Below are 24393 nucleotides of genomic sequence, written 5' to 3'. Positions count from 1 at the left end.
TCTGACTCTTCGCGACCCCATGGACTGCAGCCTACCAGGCTCCTCCGTCCATGGGATTTTCCAGGCAAGAACACTGGAGTCGGTTGCCATTTCCTTCTCCAGTGCATGAAAGTGAAAAGTAAAAGTGAAGTCGCTCAGTCATGTCTGACTCTTCGCGACCCCATGGACTGCAGCCTACCAGGCTCCTCCGTCCATGGGATTTTTTAGGCAAGAGTACTGGAGTGGCGTGCCATTGCCTTCTCCGAACCCATGGTCTAGGGGCACACAATTAAGATGCTTAGTAACCTTTCCATTTTATTTCCACAGCCTAAGGGACTCTGCCTTAAAATCTTTCTCAGGTGTTAGGAAAAGGTGTTAACAGCCACATTGTGGGTCAGGAATTCATCCTAAACTATATTTTACTGATAGCCCCTTAGGTTCGAGTTTTGCCCGATAAAGCTTTAGGCTTCCCTTGTAGCTCAATGAGTAAAGAATCTGCCTGTAGTGCAGGAGACGCGGGTTTGATCCCTGGGTTGGGAAGATCCCCTTGAGAAGAAAATGGCAACTCACTCCAGTATCCTTGCGTGGAAAATCTCATGGAAAGAGGAACTTGGTGGGCTGCAGTCCATGGGGTCGCAAAGAGTTGGGCACGACTGAGCGACTAACACTTACTTACTTACTATAAAGCTTAAATTTCTTACAGCTTTGAGGTCTGAGAGTAACCTCACTTATTACATGGCCACGGGGCAGATAGCTGGCCGGGGGCAGGGCTTCGAGGCTGGGGTTTTGATGATTGGTTCCCAAAGCCTAGGCTGCACCCACTGCATACCTGATGCTGTTCCCACGCCAACCGTCCAGCAGGCCATGAGCCTCAGCGGCTCAGAATTCTCATTCCTCCAGACCTGGAGCCCGGAAGTAGAGTGAAAGAGGTGGAGGAGACCATGGATGGAATGCTCCTTCAGGAGTAATTCTTTGCAAACCTGGGACGAAAACATCTCACTCCTTCTTAAGGCCAGAGTGTTGGAAATGTGCAGCTTGTAAACCAAAGGGTAACAGCTAAAAGGGCTTTGTAGGGATGGCTGGGCTCCTCGTCCTTTTCCTGAAAGCCCAGTGCTTCAGGCCGAGCGGGGCCTTAGGGCTTTTTCTCAAGTCCTGGGGAGGTGGCGTGGCTCCAGCACCCTTGGCGAAGGAGCTGCCCGTGCTGTACAGGCCTTAGGACACCAAGGAGACAACGCTCCGAGCCCCCATGGGCCTTTGAGAGCTTCATGGCCCTCTCTCTTATCAGGGATATAGGGACGTGAAACTACACGGCAGCAGCTTGGGTTTTATTTATTTATTTATTTTTTAAACTGTTGATTTGATTTCGTTCCTCACTTCATGTAATAACGCGAGATTTGGAGAAGCAGTTGGAACTCACACGCGGCAGTTAGTGCCTGTGAGATGAGGCGGAGAAGGCGTTTCCCGCCAGCGTTTGAGCTGCCTGGGGGTCGCCGGGGACTTGGAGTTCCATTCTTTGTGAAGAGCTTTGCGCGGGATTCAAAGGAAGCTCGCTTGGTGCCACCTGGCTGCTTAGCTCCAGTGTTGGTTGGTTCGTCTGCAAACCTCAGTGTCCACAGACCCAGGGAATTATCTTAATAAAGTTGTCGAGGTTAAAAACAGAAACACCAATCCCTGCTTCCCGAAACCTAACTGCAAGAGATGGCATAAGGAAATGATATCCAAGAGATTGAGGTGAAAGCTGACGAACGTTTGTGACTTTTATTCTCAGATTTCGTGCCTCAATGCTGCCATTGAAACCTGTTGGCCAGATTTAAGGTAAGAGAAAATTGAGTCACAAAAGTTTCGTGACTGTTTTATTCTTTTTCAAAGAATCCTGAAAATTAGTTAACGAAGTCTCTCATATATTAAAAAAAAGTTTTGTTTAGTTTATAGAAAATAAAGTGCAGATAAATATTTAAAATATGACTTCAATACTTTTGAGGAAAGAAAAAAAAAGTATTTGCTTTAAGTAGTCTGGACTTTTATGAAAGCTTCAGGCACTTGCTGGTGTAGTAACTCAATTAAAAACCAGTTTAGCTGTGAATTAGCTTAATGACCTTGGTTGTTAAGCTGTAAGATAAAGAGTATGAGAATGTGAAGTAATATTAGGCTAGTAAATGGTGAAAATGCAAGCAGTAATCGTTGTCAATCCAATGACAATATTGTCAATCCAATGACAACAATAATGACAGTTATTTAAGACTTGGTAAAGCTACATGTGTGTATGTTTATATACACCTTTCTATATGTGTACATATTTATATATAGATCTCCTAGTGTATTGTGAATCCCTGAAAAAATTTAACGTATTTTTATTTTCTTTTAAAGTCAAGTGTTCTGATTGGGTAAAAATGTGAAAAATATTGTAAGCAGAATGGTATAATTTACAAGAGTCATTTATTTTCTTATGGGAAATCTAATTTAAAATTTCTCAATTTTCAAGCTGACTTTTTAGTCAAGTTTTGTTGATGGTGTTTGTTTTCACATGTGACTTAAAAGCAGGAAAATGTAAAAAGTATGTGTGCAATTAAATAACAGAAACTGCTGTCTTTTAAACAGTACTCTTATGGGCTTCAAGTATTTTTGAACATTATGTAAAGTTAGTTTTTCCACCTAAAATAGCTAATCAAATTATTTATGACAAATTCATGATATCAGTAGTAATTTGTTTTTTGACAATAGGAACCAGATTAAATTAGACTAAACTAGAAAACTACTTTTCTTGTTTTCTTTGTAGAAGAAAATTTAGGTGGTTTTGAGTTTGGTAGTGATTTTTTTTTTTTTTTTTTAGTTTTTGTGCTATAGAATTCTATTATTTTCCATTGACCAATCATGATACAAAGGTATTAAGCAAATAATACCATTACATTACATAATCAGGCTTCCCTGGTGACTCAGATGGTAAAGAATCCGCTTGCAATGTGGGAGAACTGGGTTTGATCCCTGGGTTAGGAAGATACCCTGGAAGAGGACATGGCAACCAACTCTAGTATTCTTGTCTGGAGAATCCCCATGGACAGAGGAGCCTGGGGGGCTACAGTCCATAGGGTTGAAAAGAGTGGAACATGACAGAGCAACTGAGCACAGCACAGTCACATAATCACAATAGTAAAAGATGTTTATCAGTTTTTACTGATAAATAGCCAGACAAAAAATAGAAGATAAATATAGTTGTAAGCTATAATGGAAACATGATTAACCTAACAGTATAAAATAATTACATACATTTTGTGGGGTTAAATAGAGTGCTGTGGTAAATGGAAGTGTATACATGCAATGTTCTCATCCACCCAGCCAATCTGTTTGGCACAATTAATCTATTTACAGTTTAGGTGATTATATGTATGATCCTATTATATGTATGAACCATTTTCTTAATTGTTCTGGATTTATTTTGTGTAGGTCTTTTCCTTCACTTGTGTTTCCTGCTTAGAGAAGTTTCTTTAGCATTTGTGGTAAAGCTGGTTTGGTGGTGCTGAATTCTCTTAACTTTTGCTTGTCTGGAAAGTTTTTTTTTTTTTTTTTAATTTGAATTTATTTATTTTAATTGGAGGCTAATTACTTTACAATATTGCGAGGGATGGTACGGGGAGGGAAGTGGGAGAGGAGTTCAGGATGGGGAACACGTGTATACACATGGAGGATTCATGTTGATGTATGGCAAAACCAATACAATATTGGAAAGTTTTTGATTTCATCATTGAATCTGAACAAGAGTCTTAGCTGGATAGAGTATTCTTGGTTGTAGGTTTTTCCCTTTCATCATTTTAAACATATTGTGGCACTGCATTTTTAAATACAACACTGGAAGCATGATCCAAAAAGATAAAAATTATAAAGTATGCTTAAATAGATTTTAATAAAATTAAAATTTCTGCTTGGCTAAAGATGCTGCTAAGACTCAAAAGGCTGGAAGAAAATATTTGCAAATCATATCTAATAAAGGACTTTTTCCAAAACATAAAAAGAACTCAAAATGAAACAAGAAATATTGAGAATGGGTAAATGATGAGAATACAAAGTGGTAGAGTCATTTGGAAGGTAATTGAGCTTCTAAGTATTTACCCAATTGATCTGAAAACTTAAATCCACACAAAATCCTGCATGTGAATATTTATAACAGCCTTATTCATAATCATTAAAAACTAGAAACCATCATATGTCCTTTAATAGGACATTTTCATCTGCACAGTAGAATTTTATTCAGTGATAGAGATAAATGAGTTACCAAGCCACAGAAAGACATGGAGCAGTCTTAAATGTCCCTGGAGGAGGGCATGGCAACCCACTCCAGTATTCTTGCCTGGAGAATCCCCATGGACAGAGGAGACTGCCGGGCTGTAGTCCATAGGGTCTCAAAGAGTCGGTACACAACTGAGTGACTAAGCGCAGTCTTAAATGCATATTGCTGAGTTAAAGACATATCTGAAAAAGACTATATTCTCTATGCTTATAATTACACGAAATTATAAAAGGCAAAACTGTTGAGACAATAAAATAGTGGTTGGTTACCAGGGTCTTGGGAGACTTGGGGAGGATACATGGCTAGAGAACAAATGATTTTTCAAGCAGTAAAATTACTTTGTATGATGCTATAATAGTGGATATATGGCATTACACATTTGTTTCACCTCAGAGCACAGAGTGAACCTCAGTCTATGTTTTTTTTTTTTTTTAAAACATCACTTGGAAAGTCAAGAGATCCCAGGAAGGACAGCAGACTGTGACAAGAAAACCTAATTCTATTCATTGATAGAAATAAATCCATCTCACTGAGGTGGATGGGGAGATAGATAATAACTTCAGTTACTTTGGAAATGAATGAGATCCATAAGACTAAATGGAAAAACATTGTGCAAAAACTGTATTTTAGTTGATAAGGTTCTTTGCTGTGGGGATATAGGTTAAGGGTTCTGATATTGCCATACATTTGTATTGGAATTGAAGAATTAGGCTAATGGATGACAGATGGTGGGAGCCAGGTTTCTTGCTGTTGAAGTGGGAATCCATAGATATTTAAAAAAATGTATGGCTATAGAAGGATTGCATTACTGGTGCTACGTGGATTTGCTAGGGTGCTAGTGTATAATAGTTCACTGTTTACTTCCACAGTTTTACAATTTTTCTGTGTCTTTATGGTAACAAAAGTTGGTTACTTTGGTTAACGATATTAAGTATATAATAATCATTTAAAAATATGAGAGAGTAGACAGTTTGTTGTGAAAGCTTGAAGAAAATTTGTGAGTAGCAGTTTGTAATATATTTTAAAAAAGAAATGTACAATATTAAGTGTTGACAAAGGTAGGTGAGGTTGGTCACATTTTATAGGTTAATCCATAATATGGAAAAATATTTGTTACTCTTTTAATGCAAAAACAACTTGTTAAATGGGTTATATGCAGAGTGAAATAAGAGTTGCTTTGTTTTTGATAGTATATCCTGTTAATAACATGAAAATACAGAAAAAATGGTGTACCATAATCAGATAGATGAAGTTCCTTATGTCACCCAAATGCTGTCAGTTGAAAGCCTATTACTTTATGTTCCATTTTTTTAATACTTTACAATCACTAACAAAATTTCTTCCCTTTTGTAAAAACTAGAATTCCTAATAATTTTTATTACCTGTTCTGTTCACTTTGAATATTGTCAGTTTAACCCAAAACTGATACTATTTCTTTTTTCTAAATACTGAGTATGACCCTGTCTTATATCTTCCTATAATTCTTTTTGGTATTTGCTTTCTTAAGGAAATGGCAACCCACTCCAGTATTCTTGCCTGGAAAATCCCATGGACGGAGGAGCCTAGTAGGCTACAGTCCATGGGGTTGCAAAGAGTCGGATAAGACTGAGCGACTTCATTTTCACTTTCTTTACTTCAAATTTAAAAACTCAGATTCAGAATAATAAAACGGTTAAAAGAGTTTTTCAAACTCATACTGTCTTTGAGATTTGCTAGATGGCTGATTGACACCAAACAGTTTTTATAAAAGAAGAGATAAAAAAAGGTATGCATCTTGGTGGTCTCTGTATTTTTAATTAGTTTGAAATATACAGAGAGTCATGCTAGATATGAAGCCTTCATTCTGTAGAGTATAGGCAAATGAAAAAGAGAAACTCAAACTGGGTCCCTGGGATAAGTAGATACCAGTGGTACTTGAAATATATTTCTGTAGTTGTGCTCCTTTCAGGTTGAATAAAAACACAATCATATTCATGTATAAAGACTTTCAGTAATTGTCATCAGATTGACTTATAAATTTATTTTATCATATAGGCAGTTCATGACAAGCTCAGAAAATACTTTATGAGATGAATTAGAAGTCCCTAGAGATTCGTCCTGGAGAAGGCAGTGGCATCCCACTCCAGTACTCTTGCCTGGAAAATCCCATGGACGGAGGAGCCTGGTAGGCTGCAGTCCATGGGGTCCCTAAGAGTCGGGCACGGCAGAGTGACTTCACTTTCACTTTTCACTTTCATGTATTGGAGAAGGAAATGGCAACCCACTCCAGTGTTCTTGCCTGGAGAATCCCAGGGACAGGGGAGCCTGGTGGGCTGCCGTCTATGGGGTCGCACAGAGTCGGACACGACTGAAGTGACTTAACAGTAGCAGCAGCAGCAGAGGTTTGTCTATGTCTCATTGTTAACAGTACTTTCTTACTCTTAGGATTATCATTGACTTCATGATTAAAAATGGATTGTTACCTCCACAGAAGATTCCAGACTTCCATTCTGAAATTTCTATATATGGTAATAAATTAATCAAAATCTTTCAGTCTCATTTTGACAATTGGTTTCTTCTTTTCCCTTAAACTTTTCTACAGGTCCCTGCATAATTATTTTGAGAGAAGTTTCAAAAGAATACTAGTCTCAGTAAAGAGCATTACCAAGTATTTTTGATGAATCATATTTCAGGGAATAGACACATGGGCAGGTTTCTCAAGTTTGAGCCAATATTGTCACTATACAGAGATCCTGTTCATTCTGTGGAACCAAGACAGGATTCCAAGACTCAGTTTAGTAGATGACAGCTAACACCTCTTTGTTTTCTTCTTTAGCTATGTCTAAACATCAATTTCACAAACTACATTTGTATAAACTGTAATGAAATGCTATCTAAATAGTTTCTTGTTCAGATTGACCCTGTATAGTACAGAAAATACAATATATCAGTTCAGTTCAGTTCAGTTGCACAGTTGTGTCCGACTCTTTGTGACCCCATGAATCGCAGCACACCAGGCCTCCCTGTCTACCACAAACTCCCGGAGTTTACTCAGACTCACGTCCATTGAGTCAGTGATGCCATCCAGCCATCTCCTCCTCTGTTGTCCCCTTCTCCTCCTGCTCCCAATCCCTCCCAGCATCAAAGTCTTTTCCAATGAGTCAACTCTTCACATGAGGTGGCCAAAGTACTGGAGTTTCAGCTTTAGCATCATTCCTTCCAAAGAAATCCCAGGGCTGATCTCTTTCAGAATGGACTGGTTGGATCTCCTTGCAGTCCAAGGGACTCTCAAGAGTCTTCTCCAACACCACAGTTCAAAAGCATCAATTCTTCAGTGCTCAGCTTTCTTCACAGTCCAACTCTCACATCCATACATGACCACAGGAAAAACCATAGCCTTGACTAGATGGACCTTTGTGGGCAAAGTAATGTCTCTGCTTTTTAATATGCTGTCTAGGTTGGTCATAACTTTTCTTCCAAGGAGTAAGTGTCTTTTAATTTCCTGGCTGCAGTCACCATCTGCAGTGATTTTGGAGCCCCCCAAAATAAAGTCTGACACTGTTTCCACTGTTTCCCCATCTATTTCTCATGAAGTGATGGGACCGGATGCCATGATCTTAGTTTTCTGAATGTTGAGCTTTAAGCCAACTTTTTCACTCTCCACTTTCACTTTCATCAAGAGGCTTTTGAGTTCCTCTTCCCTTTCTGCCATAAGGGTGGTGTCATCTGCATATCTGAGGTTATTGAGATTTCTCCTGGCAATCTTGATTCCAGCTTGTGTTTCTTCCAGTCCAGCGTTTCTCATGATGCAATACAGTATATAGAAATTTCTCAATTCAGTATATAGAAATGCTGCTGCTAAGTCGCTTCAGTCGTGTCCGACTCTGTGTGACCCCATAGACGGCAGCCCACCAGGCTTCTCCATCCCTGGGATTCTCCAGGCAAGAACACTGGAGTGGGTTGTCATTTCCTTCTCCAATGCATGAAAGTGAAAAGTGAAAAGGAAGTCGCTCAGTCGTGTCCGACCCTCAGCAACCCCATGGACTGCAGCCTTCCAGGCTCCTCTGTCCATGGGATTTTCCAGGCAAGAGTACTGGAGTGGGGTGCCATTGCCTTCTCTGATAGAAATGCCTAAATATGAATTAATGAATCAATAAGAAAAATTTATAATAGTGACTCTGAAGAATAGACATATGTAGTTAAATTGGCCTTACTTACAAAATTACTGAGATCTGTAGTTAAAAATGAAACAGAGTACTTTTACCAGTACCCTTATTATTTATGACCATGTGACTATTTAATAAATTCATTAAGTATCCTATTTCAGATAAGAGCTGTACTTTATTTGCATGTTTGGAACCTAAATGTCCTTTCAGAAAACTAGCATGGTATATGTTCCATAGTTAATGAAAACCTACAGGTCATAATCAATATTTCCTCCTCCCAGGTCAAGTATACTCAAAAACATACTGATTTAAAAAATGAGTAAGAGGATATCTCCAGATGTTAAGTTTCTATTCACAAACTCAGTTTAAATGAATCATCTCATTCTGTCTCTAGACATGAAGTAGTTAATAACAAGTTTGTAAAGGTATAAAAATGATTCCTGGCATATAAATGTGATTGAGTTGTGATTTAACCAACGTAGCTTTAAAATATCTCTAGACAGATGTTAGCTGTCAAGCCCTAGAATTGTCGAGTGTCATATTCTTCTAGTTTTGGTAACCAAGATACCGAGTTTTTATGTATTAATAATTGTATCTCATGGCATCCATGGAAAAAAAAGAGCAAGAAACACAAACCATAAAATGAATGACATAGAAACAGAAAATTGCTGAATACAACTAGGTGGTCAAATCATGCTTTAGAGATACATAACTTTCAAGGAGGTAAACAGCAAATTGACACCATGTTTTGTCACCATAATTGGTAAGCATGGCTACAATTCCCCTATCAAAAGTACAAGTATAAAAAAAAAAGTCCACAGGGCTCAAAAAAAAAAAAAAGTATAAGTTAGATAACATTAAAACAAAACAACTCTTTACATTGAGGTAAATAATAATATCAACTACACAAAAACACGGTTTTATCATATTTGAACAAATGAGACATATTGTACCATATTTCTAGCCTCAAATGGTAAAATGCTTTATGAATATTTTCTCAGTGTCCTGACGCCCTCCCTAAAATTTCCTCTCCCTATTTACCAGTCTCTTCCCTATTCATGTGAAAACTTTTCTTTCCATCAAAGAGGCAGTATGCTTCTCTTTGATGCTCCCACTGTATTGTATGCATACCGTTATTAATATGATTCTCATTTTGATGTAAATTCTCAATTTATTTTCCTCATTATATCATAAACTTGATGAGGATTATGCCTTATTGATATGTGTCCCCAGTGAATAAATCCTACTCTAAACAAATGTATGTTTAATTGAATAGTCTATTGGTAGTTTTCTTGGATAATTTATTTTTTCTTACTATTTTTTCTTTTTAGCTTATTTATTTGTATAGGGCATATGACAGCTTATTGTCACCTTTTAAGAGGTTTTTCTGGTCATAGTGTCTTTATACACACTTATCCCCTACTGTGTTAATGAAACATAGAGAATGTTTTAAAATGAAAGTACTCATAGTATGGACTTCATTACAAATAATAAATAATTTTTTGTCCATTTGAAAAAATAACTATGATAAAATACAATTCTTTACTAAGTAAGGATGCAAATTTCTATATAAGCCTGTTTATTTATATTTCTCAAATGAGAACAGTAGGATTTTGTTTGACTTAATTTGTGTAAGCTAAAATACATTTAATTATGCATCTGTGGTCTAATTATCATCAGGAAGTTAAAGAACTTGTATTGTCGTACAACAACAGCATAATTGAGAAATGAATACTAGAATACCCTAGAAAATCTTCACTGGGCAGATTCCAGGATTTTCATTTAAAAATGGCACAGATTGGATTAAAGAGCAACAAAAAACAAACAAAAAAACTTGTCTTTGACTGCTGAGAAGTTGTATTTTCAGTGAAAAGCCAGTGTTACTTAAAATATGGCACAATAATTTTCAGTACACTCTACAGCAGTGAATTATTTGTACAATTACAATGGTTTCCAAATGAAAAATTTGTGCAACTTAATGTATATATTCAGGTTCCAGTAAACTAAATAATATTTAATTGGGTAATTAAATCTTCTAATCATTTGCTTGGTAAATGCATTATAGGAGTTGGACCATATATGAGCATACTAAAAGCAAGAGATAGTGTCCAGCTTGTTTTTCACTATTCTGATAAAATGTTATACTTCACTGGATAATCTTTGCTTTCTTTGGTATTTCTTTTGCATGTGTAGTTTCTTCCACTGAACTGCCTTCTCCTCCAATTCTGTTCCCGCTTATCTCTTATTGCTTCAATACCAATTCACAAACTGCTACCCATCCCTCAAGTTTTGGCTCAAACATTTGTAACTCAGGTGTCAAACGCACCTGTAACCCATACTCTGCTGCAAGATTATTGTCCATTCTAAGAGATTTATATTATCCTGGTTGATTTCACTTGCCTCTTGTTGCCAGGGTCTGGCAGCCTAACGCTGGTTCACATTTGGAACTCAGTTCTCTTTTGTTGATCTAGACACACACACACAGACACACACACACTTTTATACTGATTGTTAAGACATCTCTCCTTCAAAAAAATCTTTTCATCTTTTATGTACCAGAGCTTTAATCTGTTGATTTATTACCTGGAACTTTGACTTGCTCCTGTTACTTGCCAGCAGTTGCAAAAATCATTCCCTTTCATTATTATGGGGTGTGAGTCTAGTGACTAAGCATAAATTCACCTGCAACCTTCCTTCCAATCTTGCTATTAGGTTTGCCAAACTATGGGCTTTCTTCTCCATGTCCCAGCTTTAGACATAGCCTGAGAGTATTTGAGAAGTGATGAGAATGATATGAAGTTCCATTCCCCAATGAAACATGATTTCAGCTCCTCTCCATGAGGCCCCATACTTAAAATTTGGCAGTAACTAAATCAAGGCAAATTGGAAGTGGTCAAACAGGAGATGGCAAGAGTGAACGTCGACATTCTAGGAATCAGCAAACCTAAATGGACTGGAATGGGTGAATTTAACTCAGATGACCATTATATCTACTACTGTGGGCAGGAGTCCCTTAGAAGAAATGGAATAGTCATCATAGTCAACAAGAGTCCGAAATGCAGTTCTTGGATGCAATCTCAAAAATGACAAGATGATCTCTGTTTGTTTCCAAGGCAAACCATTCAATATCATGGTAATCCAAGTCTATGCCCCGACCAGTAATGCTGAAGAAGCTGAAGTTGAACGGTTCTATGAAGACCTACAAGACCTTTTAGAACTAATGCCCCCAAAAGACGTCCTTTTCATTATAGGGGACTGGAATGCAAAAGTAGGAAGTCAAGAAACACTTGGAGTAATAGGCAAATTTGGCCTTGGAGTACAGAATGAAGCAGGGCAAAGGCTCATAGAGTTTTGCCAAGAGAACGCACTGGTCATAGCAAACACCCTCTTCCAACAACACAAGAGAAGACTCTACACATGGACGTCACCAGATGGCCAACACTGAAATCAGATTGATTGTATTCTTTGCAGCCAAAGATGGAGAAGCTCTATACAGTCAGCAAAAACAAGACCAGGAGCTGACTGTGGCTCAGATCGTGAACTCCTTATTTCCAAATTCAGACTTAAATTGAACAAAGTAGGGAAAACCACTAGACCATTCAGGTATGACCTAAATCAAATCCCTTATGATTATACAGTGGAAGTGAGAAATAGATTTAAGGGACTAGATCTGATAGACAGAGTGCTTGATGAACTATGGATGGAGGTTCATGACACTGTATAGGAGACAGGGATCAAGAACATCCCCAAGAAAAAGAAATGCAAAAAAGCAAAATGACTGTCTGAGGAGGCTTTACATAGCTGTGAAAAGAAGAGAAGTGAAAAGCAAAGGAGAAAAGGAAAGATATGCCCATTTGAATGCAGAGTTCCAAAGAATATCAAGGAGAGATAAGAAAGCCTTTCTCAGTGATCAGTGCAAAGAAATAGAGGGAAATAATAGAATAGGAAAGACTATAGATCTCTTCAATAAAGTTAGAGATATGAAGGGAGAATTTCATGCAAAGATGGGCTCCGTAAAGGACAGAAATAGTATGGACCTAACAGAAGCAGAAGATGTTAAGAAGAGGTGGCAAGATACACAGAAGAACTGTACAAAAAAGATCTTCATGACTCAGATAATCACGATGGCGTGATCATTCACCTAGAGCCAGGCATCCTGGAATGTGAAGTCAAGTGGGGCTTAAGAAGCATCACTACAAACAAAACTAGTGGAGGTGATGAAATTCCAGTTGAACTATTTCAAATCCTGAAAGATGATGCTGTGAAAGTGCAACACTCAATATACCAGCAAATTTCGAAAACTCAGCAGTGGCCATAGGACCGGAAAAGGTCAGTTTTCATTCCAATCCCAAAGAAAGGCAATGCCAAAGAATGCTCAAACTACTGCACAATTGCACTCATCTCAGCAGCGGCAGCACATGCTAGTAAAGTAATGCTCAAAATCCTTCAAGCCAGGCTTCAGCAATATGTGAACCATGAAGTTCCAGATGTTCAAGCTGGTTTTAGGAAAGGTAGAGGAACCAGAGATCAAATTACCAACATCAGCTGGATCATCAAAAAAGCAAGGGAATTCCAGAAAAACATCTACTTCTGCTTTATTGACTACACCAAAGCCTTTGACTGTGTGGATCACAATAAACTGTGGAAAATTCTGAAAGAGATGGGAATACCAGACCACCTGACCTGCCTCTTGAGAAACCTATATGCAGGTCAGGAAGCAACAGTTAGAACTGGACATGGAACAACCGACTGGTTCCAAATTGGGAAAGGAGTACATCAAGACTGTATATTGTTACCGTGCTTATTTAACTTATATGCAGAGTACATCATGAGAAATGCTGGGCTGGATGAAGCACAAGCTGGAATCAAGATTGCTGGGAGAAATATCAATAACTTCAGATATGCAGATAACACCACTCTTATGGGAAAAAGTAAAGAACTAAAGAACCTCTTGATGAAAGAGAAAGAGGAGAGTGAAAAAGTTGACTTAAAAGCTCAACATTCAGAAAACTAAGATCATGGCATCCAGTCCCATCACTTCATGGCAAATAGTTGAGGAAACAGTGGAAACAGTGGCAGACTTTTATTTTTTGGGGCTCCAAAATCACTGCAGATGGTGACTGCAGCCATGAAATTAAAAGACGCTTACTCCTTGAAAGGAAAGTTATGACCAACCTAGACAGCATATTAAAAAGCAGAGACATTACTTTGCCAACAAAGATCTGTCTAGTCAAGGCTATGGTTTTTCCAGTAGTGATGTATGGATGTGAGAGATTGACTATAAAGAAAGCTGAATGCTGAAGAATTGATACTTTTGAACTGTGGTGTTGGAGAAGACTCTTGAGAGTCCCTTGGACTTCAAGGAGATCCAACGTGTCCATTCTAAAGGAGATCAGTCCTGGGTGTTCATTGGAAGGACTGATGTTGAAGCTGAAACTCCAGTACTTTGGCCACCTGACGCGAAGAGCTGACTCATTGGAAAAGACCCTGATGCTGGGAAAAATTGAGGGCAGGAGGAGACGGGGATGAGAGAGGATGAGATGGTTGGATGGCATCACCGACTTAATGGACATGAGTTTTGGTAAACTCCAGGAGTTGGTGATGGACAGGGAGGCTTGGTGTGCTGCGGTTCATGGGATCGCAAAGAGTTGGACACAATAGAGTGACTGAATTTAACTTATGGTAGGTACAGATGTTAAGTGTTTATATTTTCAAACTACCAAGTGTTTTCTACTTTGAAAACTTTCTTGAGGTTCCTCTTGGAAGAGTTAGGTGGATGTTTTTCATACTTTATAAAACTTTCTGCAAGATTACACTATGCAAAAGAAGAGCAGAGCTATATTGATAGCAGTGATGCTTTTGAGGGAAACACATGCTTTATTTTCATTGCCCAGCAAGGAAGAAGTGATTCATTTATGATGCATTTCCAACAACATGAACAGTGCCTGCTATACATCAGGAATCAAAAACCCAGTAGTTGAACACACTCAATTGAGTTTTTAAATCACATGTTTTCCTAAAATCCACTTGTGGGAAATAAAAACTTTGTATGATTCCTTATGGTAAAGTTTCTTAAGTACATGAAGATTAATATATAAAGCCTCAAGTTACTGGCATTTTATATGTATTCAATTTTAATCTCTCTATATACAGATTATCCTCTTGAAAAATGTTGTACCATTATAAATATAAGAATGTTTTAGTTTCCTCTATTATAAGTACCTTTGTATACTATTTAAGTGATTCACTTTATAATACCTAGGATGACTAAAATCTTACACAGCTGGGGAATATTTTATATGTTCTGTGAATATCTGCCTGGCTTATATTTACTGAAACATCCCATGAATGTTTATATGGATAGTAGTTTTGAAAATGCCAGTAGGAAAAAAACTGATGAAACAATGGAATTTGGATTCTTGAGATTTAAAGGAAAAATGTTGAAGAAATAGTAACTTACTATAATGATTGAACTGAACTGTAAACTTCTGACACATTTAATTTCTTTTTGTGAATATAGGCCCAATATTCCAAGAGAAGAATCATAGCATAAAAATAAGGAGGAAAATCATTTATTCCATTTCTCAGCATCACCAGTCCCATCTGTGGCTGTCATATTCTCTACAAGTATTTTTCCTCTGTCAGACTTGACACCAGTTTTTTTCAAGGTGAATCATGATATGAATATAAAGAGAAAGTATCACATTGTGATGAGTGTAGAAAACTTCATTTGAATTAAAAATACATTTAAACAGACAACATTTATTTTTAAATCTTTTCTCATCTCTGATGTTGCCAGTTGCAGATTCATGGAATAACAGTGCTTCTGATGTGGATAAAATACTTGATATCTAACAATTTTTCTGAAGAATTAAGACTATCCATGTCAAAGCTAAAAAGTTGGTAAAACTTGGTAATTGGCCACCTGATGCTGTTTCTAGACCCCTTCATCGCTATGTCCCTTAATTTTCTTCTGGTCTACTCCTCCCCCCCACCACCACCATTTTACACTTTTATAATTTAGTAAAGGGAAAAAACCTGGACATTGTGCAAAGATCAGCAATTAGAGTCTGACAAAGAAAAATCTACCTCAAGAGAAGTGACCTCTCCTAGGTTTTATTGTGAAAACTGGTAAAGAAAAGAAGGATCTGATAGTGGAATACTACCTAATATAAAATGGTTTCTGGAAAAAAATCAGCATATTAATCACAGAATAATATATCTTATTATAAAATGGGATATTTTTTAGTAACTAGGAAGCAATTCAATTAATCTAAATTCCATCTGGCCTAAAAGCAAATAACCTCAAGTGAATATGACATATACATTTGAAATTCATATTTGTCAGCTATACTTCATTTATAATACTGTAGATTGATTTTATTTATCTTTTAAATTTTATATCCTTTTAAATTGATTTTACCAACATATATACTAAAATATGCATTACTTATATAACTTATCAAGTATATTCCTTCTTATGGTCGCTTTTTTACAATTTTTATTCTTTTTTAATGCCTCTGTATGATTGCTGCTGCTGCTGCTGCTATGTCGCTCAGTTGTGTCCAACTCGGTGCGACCCCAGAGACGGCAGCCCACCAGGCTCCCCTGTCCCTGGGATTCTCCAGGGAAGAACACTGGAGTGGGTTGCCATTTCCTTCTCCAATGCATGAAAGTGAAAAGTGAAAGGGAAGTCCCTCAGTTGTGTCTGACTCTTTGCTACCCCATGGACTGCAGCCCACTAGACTTCTCCATCCATGGGATTTTCCAGGCAAGAGTACTGGAGTGGGGTGCCATTGCCTTCTCCATGTAAGATATCTACTCTAAGCCAATTATACACATATATTATTATACTATTTGAATGATTTTCTTAGAATATATTCTACTGATAAAAATTAAATTGCTAGGGTAAATTATATGAAAATTTTCTATGGCTTGTTATGTTTAAGAGTTAATAAAGTTTGGTAGTATTTTTGTTTACTGACTGAATTCAACAATTTGTTTACTCAGTAAACAAAATACATAAAAACATTTATTTATAAATATATATTTATAAATAAATTATAAATATATATTTGTAAATAAATTAATAAATATATAAATATATAATATATACTTATAAATATATTTATTAATATAAAATAAATTTATATTTATTAAAAATATATTTATTAACAAATAAATATTTTAAAATTGTTAGAAAATAATTTCTGTTTCCCTCACAAGGATATAGCCTATCAAGATCATAGGCTTCATTGACAGAATATCTTTTCCAAAAACACAGTATAAGACCCAATAGAAAAAGTCCAGAAGTTCTTAATTCTCTGTGCAAAAGTGTTTAATTCTTCTTATAACATGGTGCTATTTTTCTAGTCCCCTTTTTAACCTGCTTTTAGAACACTTTGCAGCAAACAACCCTTCTTATTTATCTTCAAAGTTGCTTTTTACCCTCTCAAATTGTAAAAGGAAAACCTGCATATTTTAAGACAAAGAGGCATTTAATTTTCTTTAAATATGTTGCAAGTATTTTGCTCAATGGGATGAAATACATATATAATCTCTTGCTCTTTCCCCTCTCTTTCTCTCTCTTTTTACATATTACCTTTCTGTTCATTTAAACTTTATTTGAGTTACGGTACAATGTGCAGGCTTAACTAGATTTTTTTCTCCTTCTTACTCCTCCCATGACCATATTGCTAACTAATTACCACAAACCAATTTTAATTGTTGCTTTTCTTTGTTATTAGGTCTTTCCCTTGAAATGTAATTGGCTTCATTTTTGTTTTTCTGAGCATAAAGTTATCATTTATCTGAAAATTTAAATAGGGAAAGCCCATATATCCCCACTGCTTCCCCACTTCTCAAATATTTGAGAGCAGTGGGTAGAACGCATTGCTACAATAACTTTTGCATGCAAGGACATGATGTAGGGACACCTATGTTAATTCATTGGAAGGACTGATGCTGAAGTTGAAGCTCCAGTGTGCATTCCAAGTGTGCTTAGGCAGTTTGGTTTAAATAACAAAGGATTTATTCCAAAGGATGAGCCCAAATTTGTGTTAACTTTTTAACAATTTCCTTTTTATAGTAATTTAGTATTTTCCAATATTTTGTGATAATAAACAATAACATCTATTAGCTCAAATACAGCTCTAGGGTGGAAGTGGAGTAGAAATGGAATTGCCATATCACTGTTATATGCTGTTTTAATTTTGGTAGATTACTGATGGTTTGTACTCTGTAGAGGTTATACAAATTTAATTTTTCACTAACATCTGAGAATACTTGGCAAACATATTTTCAAACTTTTAAATTATGATAGACACAGAGATACCTGTTTCCATTTATTTCATTTTGAATATTATTCATTATCTTTTCAGTGTTTTTAGGAGCCATTTAAATTTTGTCTCTTTTTCAAAAAAATGTATATTTATGTTTTCCTCAGTTTTTATTTGGCTCTTTATTGTTTTTTAATGTTGGTTTTTCTTAGCTTTTTATGTATTTAGAGAATTATTCCCTTCTGATATTAAATATAAATTGGTATCATTTGTTTTATGTTTATCCATAATATTTTAGTATAATAAAATTATGAGTCTTTATATTTCAGAGTTTCAGGTCATATTTCACATTCTGAATTTATATTTTAAAAATTCTCATATTTGTCTAACATTTATATACAATTAAAAAATTTAAATACTTGATCCTCTTGGAATTTATTTTTAATTAAAGAATGCAGAATGTATCCTTTTTTTTTTGAACACTGTTAATTGAATAATTTGTTTTTATTATTGAAATTAATTATTAAATTAATAATTAGTGAAATTAACTTTATAGTACATTAAGTTCCAATACATTTGCCATTATTCCCAGTTCTCTATTCTGCCCTATTTCTTTGTCTGTCTACATATACTACTTAAATCATTACAGCATTATATTATATATTGTATTTAAAAATAGGGAGAGCTATATTCCTCTTGTTATTATTTCATATAATTTAAATATTTTCTCTTGATTTTCAGTTTTTAAATAGTATTAGCATTTCCCTTCCTTCTGCTTTTCCAATCCCCTTCCCAACTTATGTCAACTCCAAATATTATGCTGAGATAATATTTCTTCCCGTATGAATTCAATATCTCGATCTCTACACTACTTAAAATAATATGTTTATTAATTCAGGATTTAATAATTTCTCACTTAACTTTTTATATTCTGCCATTTGCATGGGCTTTCCATGTGGTTTAGCTGGTAAAAAAGTCTGCCTACAATGTGGGAGATCAGAGTTCAATCCCTGGGTTGAGAAGATCCCCTGGAGAAGGGAAAGGCTACCCACTCCAATATTCTGGCCTGGAGAATTCAGGGTTGCAAACAGTTGGACATGACTGAGCAACTTTCACTTTCACTTTCTTTCATTTGCATGACACAGTTGAGTTTGCTTTCTATTTGAAGCATTATTGTCATAAACATTGTTTGGTTTCTTTTTCCTCTACTGATGAATTGATCTCATTTTTTTTGCAGAAAGAAGAAACATTACCATTCACATCTTATAATTTTGTCATTTTATCTACTGAATAAAATGTTTATCATTCCTCTTGAAGCCCTGGTGACTCAGACGGTAAAACGTCTGTCTACAATGTGGGAGATCCAGGTTCTATCCCTGGGTTGAGAAGATCCCCTGGAGAAGAAAGTGGAAATCCACTCCAGTACTCTTGCCTGGAAAATCCCATGGACAGAGGAGCCTGGTAGGCTACAGTCCATGGGGTCGCAAAGAGTCGGACACCACTGAGGGACTTCACTTTCACTTTTCATTCCTCTTGAAGGCATTCATCTTGAAACTTCAGTGACTTTCTGTTTTAATTCAAACCTGTTTTAATTCAAACCTGTTGCATTTTAAACCAGTTACCCAGTTTTGTAATGGGATTTCTAGGAAATTTAAATGTTTCTCTATGAATATCATTCCCATTTTGTTTTAAGTATGTTGTCACTAACTTTTCCTAAATAGTTACTTTGGAAACTAACATAAACCAATTGTTCATTAGTGATTCTCTCACAGTATTGTATCAGATTATATTGAAGATAAAATCATTTATTAAAGGAGGATTTATTAACAAGATGGCACAGAACAGTTTGTAAAAGCTCTTTTGTAAGTTTGCTGTAAATCTGTTCTGTGTTCTTTAAGTGTAATGACCACTAACTTGAACTCAAGGGATATCTGACAACATTCTAGAGGCAATATGCTCCTATCCTTACAATTGGCATTAGGCAACCAGAAATCCTTCAAAGTGAGATTTCTTCAGGAAGCAAACTTGGGTCACTATTTTTAAGATTAGAGACTACAAGTGTCAGTCTCTGATGTAACTACCCAAGGCACATGTCTTGAATATATTATTTTCGTCAGTGAGAACCCATTTTTAAATATAATTTTATGTTTTAGAGCAGTTTTAGATTCAAAGCAAAGTTAAGCAAAAAGTGCAGAGACTTTCCACATAGTCCTCTTCTCCACAAATGGACAGCCTGTCTCACTGTAACATCCTGCAGTCATGTGTGCGTGCCTGGTCTCTTCAGTCATGTCTGACGCTTTGCGACCCCATGGACTGCAGCCCATCAGGCTTCTCTGTCCATGGGATTCTCCAGGTGAGAATATTGGAGTGGGTTGCCATGCCCTCCTCCAGGAGATCTTGCAGACTCAGGGATCAAACCCATGTCTCCTGTGTGTCCTGCATTGCAAGCATATTCTTTACTGCTGAGCTACTGGGGAAGCCTCAACATCCTGCATAGGGTAGTACATTTGTTTAAACAACAAATAAAAATAAATAAATAAAATTCTGATCCTTAAAATTGTAAGAACCAGATAATCACCAGATTTCTTATTTTAGCGGTCTTGGATGTTAGAAAGCAAATTCTTCATGTTTTCAATAAAAATGACTTTATTTTGTAGTGCAGGATCTGGGGCTTCACACATCACAGTTCCCAGATCCCCAGGCCAAATTATCTACAGTTAATGTCTCCAGATGGGATGCACTAGTAGAAATTTTGTTGAAGTGGAAAGTAGAGAAATGATTCTGTCTTCTTGCCCTTTTTTTTTTTTTTTTCTCATAGTTTTTCTGGCTTGAAGAACATTAGCAGCAATAATAGTGTTCATGACAGTGAGAGTGACAGATACAGCTACAAAGAGTAACAAGAGCCTGGGAATGCTGGCTCTTTATTTCTTGCTCAGGCCATGTGGTTCCCTCAAAAGTAGCAGTGTCATAGATATGCCTGCTTGTGCATTCCATATTAGGCAACATGACTTCAACAGAGCTGTTAGCATTATGACCCAGGTCCTGGGCTTAATATTTACTTGTTTGTAGCAGTGACTAATTTTTAATAATGTTCCTTCTCTTTTGCTCCTCTAATCCTTCCAAATCATATTATATGATTATGCATTAAAATCCTCCTATTTGAAATACATAAAATGTTTTCTGATTTTAAATAGATCATAACACTTGCAATGGGAAAATGTTGATACTTAAATCCTACTATGATTTCACATAAAAGATAGCTATAGACTATGCTTTTTTATGCAAATATTGATGCAGATGTTTGAAATAAAATCGTATTAGCTATTAGATAAAAACACATTAACATGAATAAATAATGATTAAATCAGATTAATTTAATCCAGGGGTGGAAAAGATTATAAAATCCATTAATATAGCTAATGTTTTAAGTAGGTATAAGGAGAAAAATGTATATCATTTCCATGAAAAGTTCTACACAAATTAAATACTTTTTTTAATAAAAACACTCAATAGAGGAGTGATTCAATGCTCTTCAAATGTGAATAATCCAAAACTTAAATAATGGGAAATGCTGGACCAGTTTCTGTTCAATTCAGAGAAAAGGGAAATGAGCTCATTATTGCTTCAGTTTTTACTATTGTACTGAATATATTAAAAAATAAAATCCAATAAAAGGAAATGATTAGAGGCATGAGTTAGAAAAAAGGCAAGACTATCTGTATATGCAGATGTGATAGTTTATATGAAAAGCTACAGAGAATCAAAGAGAAGGGGAGAGAGAGAGGGAAAGGGAGGGAGATAAGAGGGTGTGGAGAGAGAGAGAGATATGAAATTGAAGTAGCAATATAAGACAAATATTTTAAACTTAAAGGTCCTTATGAAGGTTAATTGTATATATTAACTTGGCTAGTCTATGCTACCCAGATATTTGGTCTAACATAATTCTAGATGTTTTTGTGAAGGTATTTTTTACATGAGGATAATATTCAAATCAGCAGATTTCGAATAAGTTTATATAGATGGTCCTTGTCAATCATTCAAAGGCCTAAATAGAAAAAAAGTCTGACTTCCTCTGAAGAGAAAGGAATTCTGCCGGCAGACTGACTTTCCATTCAAGCTGCAACAGTAACTCTTCCTGGGGTCTTCAGTCTTACAATATATCCTGCATATTTTGAATTTGTCACCTCCATGGTCTTGTGTGTCAATTACCTAAAATCTCTCTGTGTACCCATATCCTGTTAGTTCTCTTTCTTTGGAGAACCCTGACCAACATAGGCCTCATATATAAAATTGATACCCAGTTAGAAATAATAATTTATGGAAGGACCCATTACAATCAAAAGGTAATATCCCTAGGTAATATTCCTGTGAATATATTTATCAAGAAAGGTACAATTTAAATGAGAAGAACTATAAAACACTCCTGAGGGACACAGAAGTGGACTTAAACAAAAAGAGTGGATAAGATGATATAACATCACAGAGACGTTCCTTCTCCAGGGGATCTTCCCAATCCAGGGATCAAAACCAGGTTTCCTGCACTGCAAGTGGATTCTTTTACCAGCTAAGCCACAAGGGAAGCCCAAGAATACTGGGGTGGGTAACCTATCCCTTCTCCAGCAGATCTTCTCCACCCAGGAATCAAACCGGGGTCTCCTGCATTGTTCAGATCAGTTCATTCGCTCAGTTGTGTCCGACTCTTTGTGACCCCATGAATCGCAGCACGCCAGGCCTCCCTGTCCATCACCAACTCCCGAAGTTAACCCAGACTCACGTCCATTGGATCAGTGATGCCATCCAGCCATCTCATCCTCTGTCGTCCCCTTTTCCTCCTGCCCCCAATCCCTCCCAGCATCAGAGTCTTTTCCAATGAGTCAACTCTTCGCATGAGGTGGCCAAAGTACTGGAGTTTCAGCTTTAGCATCATTCCTTCCAAAGAAATCCCAGGGCTGATCTTCAGAATGGACTGGTTGGATCTCCTAGCAGTCCAAGGGACTCTCAAGAGTCTTCTCCAACACCACAGTTCAAAAGCATCAATTCTTCGGCGCTCAGCCTTCTTCACAGTCCAACTCTCACATCCATACATGACCACTGGAAAAACCATAGCCTTGACTAGAAGAACCTTTGTTGGCAAAGTAATGTCTCTGCTTTTGAATATGCTATCTAGGTTGGACAAAACTTTCCTTCCAAGGAGTAAGCATCTTTTAATTTCATGGCTGCAGTCATCATCTGCAGTGATTTTGGAACTCAAAAAAATAAAGTCCAACACTGTTTCCACTGTTTCCCCATCTATTTCCCATGAAGTGATGGGACCAGATGCCATGATCTTCATTTTCTGAATGTTGAGCTTTAAGCCAGCTTTTTCACTCTCCTCTTTCACTTTCATCAAGAGGCTTTTTAGTTCCTCTTCACTTTCTGCCATAAGGGTGGTGTCATCTGCATATCTGAGGTTATTGATATTTCTCCCGGCAATCTTGATTCTAGCTTGTGCTTCTTCCAGCCCAGCGTTTCTCATGATGTACTCTGCATAGAAGTTAAATAAGCAGGGTGACAATATACAGCCTTGACATATTCCTTTTCCTATTTGGAACCAGTCTGTTGTTCCATGTCCAGTTCTAACTGTTGCTTCCTGACCTGCATACAAATTTCTCAAGAGGCAGGTCAGGTGGTCTGGTATTCCCATCTCTTTCAGAATTTTCCACAGTTTATTGTGATCCACACAGTCAAAAGCTTTGGCATAGTCAATAAAGCAGAAATAGATGTTTTTCTGGAACTCTCTTGCTTTTTCCACGATCCAGCGGATGTTGGCAATTTTATCTCTGGTTCCTCTGCCTTTTCTAAAACCAGCTTGAACACCAGGAAGTTCACGGTTCACATATTGCTGAAGCCTGGCTTGGAGAATTTTGAGCATTACCTTACTAGCGTGTGAGATGAGTGCAATTGTGCGGTAGTCTGAGCATTCTTTGGCATTGCCTTTCTTTGGGAATGGAATGAAAACTGACCTTTTCCAGTCCTGTGGCCACTGCTAAGTTTTCCAAATTTTCTGGCATATTGAGTGCAGCACTTCCAGAGCATCATCCTTCAGAATTTGAAATAGCTCAACTGGAATTCCATCACCTCCACAAGCTTTGTTCATAGTGATGCTTTCTAAGGCCCACATGACTTCACATTCCAGGATGTTTGGCTCTAAGTCAGTGATCACACCATCGTGATTATCTGAATCGTGAAGATCTTTTTTGTACAGTTCTTCTGTATATTCTTGTCATCTCTTCTTAATATCTTCTGCTTCTGTTAGGTCCATACCATTTCTGTCCTTTATCAAGCCCATCTTTGCATGAAATGTTCCCTTGGTATCTAATTTTCTTGAAGAAATCTCTAGTCTTTCCCATTCTGTTGTTTTCCTCTATTTCTTTACATTGATTGCTGAAGAAGGCTTTCTTATCTCTTCTTGCTATTCTTTGGAACTCTGCATTCAGATGCTTATATCTTTCCTTTTCTCCTTTGCTTTTCGCTTCTCTTCTTTTCACAGCTATTTGTAAGGCCTCCCCATACAGCCATTTTGCTTTTTTGTATTTCTTTCCCATGGGGATGGTCTTGATCCCTGTCTCCTATACAGTGTCACGAATCTCATTCAGTAGTTCATCAGGCACTCTATCTATCAGATCTAGGCCCTTAAATCTATTTCTCACTTCCACTGTATAATCATAAG

At 36.7% G+C, this 24393-nt stretch overlaps 1 long non-coding RNA gene across 1 annotated transcript; it reads left to right on the top strand.

Moving 5' to 3' along the window:
* Positions 1–736: 736 nt before the first annotated feature.
* Positions 737–21285, top strand: LOC129620084 (uncharacterized). Its single transcript, XR_008698367.1, has 3 exons — positions 737–1028; positions 1748–1794; positions 18922–21285. It is a non-coding gene; the product is annotated as an uncharacterized LOC129620084 (long non-coding RNA).
* Positions 21286–24393: the final 3108 nt, after the last annotated feature.

The sequence above is a fragment of the Bubalus kerabau genome, chromosome 9 (assembly GCF_029407905.1).
Source record: "Bubalus kerabau isolate K-KA32 ecotype Philippines breed swamp buffalo chromosome 9, PCC_UOA_SB_1v2, whole genome shotgun sequence".
NCBI classification, from domain to species: domain Eukaryota; kingdom Metazoa; phylum Chordata; class Mammalia; order Artiodactyla; family Bovidae; genus Bubalus; species Bubalus kerabau.
This window is presented reverse-complemented; position numbering and strand designations above follow the sequence as displayed.